This window comes from Citrus clementina, unplaced genomic scaffold, assembly GCF_000493195.1.
Source record: "Citrus clementina cultivar Clemenules unplaced genomic scaffold, Citrus_clementina_v1.0 scaffold_5, whole genome shotgun sequence".
Lineage (NCBI taxonomy): Eukaryota > Viridiplantae > Streptophyta > Magnoliopsida > Sapindales > Rutaceae > Citrus > Citrus x clementina.
This window is the reverse complement of record NW_006262201.1, coordinates 6,256,406-6,258,957: the sequence shown is the minus strand read 5'-3', so window position 1 is coordinate 6,258,957 and position 2,552 is coordinate 6,256,406. Positions and strand designations below refer to the sequence as shown.

General features: G+C 38.3%; 1 pseudogene; it reads right to left on the bottom strand.

The window, feature by feature from the left end:
* Positions 1-1,012: 1,012 nt before the first annotated feature.
* LOC18041125 lies at positions 1,013-1,913 on the bottom strand (annotated as a pseudogene).
* Between the last annotated feature and the right edge of the window lie 639 nt (positions 1,914-2,552).

The following is a 2,552-nucleotide window of genomic DNA, read 5'->3' as shown; positions in this document are numbered from 1 at the left end:
AAACCACCAAATGACGGGCACATAAGTGACACTTACCAATTTGATATAATGGCCATGTTTATTCTTGAATGGTTTTGATGGCAATGTTGAGAACTTGTGTAAGTCTGCACCATTCACATTGAAAAGAACCTGTGTAAGTCTGCACCATTCCCTGTGTAATTATTCGACAATTTTTTTTTATTTTTTATTTTTAATTGACAAGTACATTATTTTAGTTTCTCATCCAATGGAAGCTAGCTGCAGTATAATTTATACAACCCAGTACTAAAAAATTACTGCAGCCAATCCAAGAAGTACAGGTAAAGTCCAAGCATGCATCATCACTCAAGCCAGAATAACATCTCACATTATTTTGATCATAATTCGAGCACATAAATCCAAAGAAAAATCTGACAAATGAAGATTATACGAAAGCTATATATTATAAGTGGAGCATTTCATGTCTAGCCTACAGCACAAACATTTTATATGACAGTAGTTTGAAATTCCATAAATATCACTAAATTCTATTTTTAGTGTAAAAAATGTTTAATGTCGTTCATCGGCAAAATAAAGTTAACCTTATAGTGACGATCACCCTAAACACAATATTTTCCAAAGTAGATATAATAAAGGCTATTTGGTGCCAATAAAAGAAAAGAAAGTAGCAGAGAAAAAAACACAATAAAAGCTAAATTTTTACCTTCTTGTTTCTTCCAAGTAGCCAAAGAAATAATACCTTTTAGTTTCTTCCAAGTAGCCAAAGAAACATAGAAGCTCTTCTTCAAATCACTTATTTAAACCTAAAAGAACAATTAAAACAAAAAAAAAATCAAGATCTAATGATAATAAGAGAGACCCGAAATCATAAAATAAGAAAAGAAACAAGAAGTTAGGATTTTGAAGGCAAATGGTGAACATGTGCCACCGGTTTAACAGGATCATGGCTAAGCACTTTTTGACAATTTTTTTTTAGCCAATGATAAATAAACATCCATTCAAGAAAACTCTGATTGTAAAACTTTAAAGCAAACAATTGTCCCCAAATAGCAACATACTAGTCCTGCAGCAATAAAAAACAGAAAAGTCTGTAACAAACAAAGCTATACTATAAAGTCGACCAAAATGCCTTTCATTCTAATGCTCTCCTCTCCATGCAGCCATAAGTAGCTTAAGGCTCAACTTGATCAACTTTTGTGACGACTGCCTTGCTGATGGGCTTTGCCGTCAAAAGATCTGTGTACTCTTGGTATGGAGATTTCACAAAGCGAGTCTCCCTCCAAAAGTCAGGTGTAAGGAAGCCATATGTCTTCAACAAACACTCAAAGGTTGCCTTGACAAAGTTTCCAAGAGTCTTGGTCGACCCACGAGAAGATGTGAAAACATCGTCAATACCAGCAAACTGCAGCACCTTCTTTGGAACCCTAGCCGCCATAATTCCGGCACCACGTGAGGCCGGAACCATCCTCACGATGGCACTGCCACACTTATCGGTCACCTTACACGGCACGGTGTGTGGCCTCCCGATCTTGTTACCCCAGTAACCCCTTCTCACTGGAATCACCGACAGCTTCGCCAATATGATAGCGCCACGGATGGCAGTGGCAACCTCTTTGGAGCACTTAACGCCAAGACCCACGTGGCCGTCCGTGTCACCGACGACGACGAAGGCCTTGAACCTCGTCCTTCAATTTGTGGTCGATAAGCGTGTCGATGATTTGATACTCCTTGATTGGGAGCGAGTGGAGGTAGATTTGCTCGAGGCTCCTGATCTTGCCTTCTCTCACCAGACGGCCGAGTTTCGTGACTAGGACCCACTTCTCTTCTTCCTCTCTGCGTCTAGCGCGGCGACGGTCACATGGGCCTCCACGGTCGCCGCGGCCACCACGGTCGAAGCCGCGTCCGAATGCACCACGCTCGCCCACTTTTTGACAATTTGGATGTTAGGGATTTTTCAGATCTGGGAAGCTTAGGAGGGAACAAATACTTTGGTAGAGGGAGTTGAAAAGTTGTATTTTGGATAAGATAAGACTTGTCCATTTGTTTTGTTTTTATCCACTCAAAAAACACAACTTTAAAAAAATTAAAAATAATTCGTAGCCTAGTGGTCTTTTGATTCAATGTAGAAGCTCTAGGTTTAAGAGGTCTTGGGTTCGAATTCGGACTAAAACAAAATTAAAATGATAATTTTTAATTGCTGATACCTAAGCGTCATTGATTGCTATTACTAAAGCTATTGATACTTCAGTATTAGTAATTAGTGATACATATCTGTTAAACGCGGAAAATGATCCAAATATATGTATATACTGATACTTTTAAATAAAGTGTCAGAACACAAGTATCAGTAAAGACCATTTTTCTAGTAGTGATAAGCTCAGAGTCAGCAATCATGGCTTCACAGAGGATGCTTTTTAGATTAGGCTCATCAACTACAAAATCCAAAAAGTTTTTCCCATAAGTTGTCTGCTAAACAATCCTAAAAGTTTTTCCCATGAGCTGTCTCAAACAACATCTGACCTGTTGGAGAACATAAAGGATAAAATTCAATTTTTTATTAAAGAAAGCTTAAA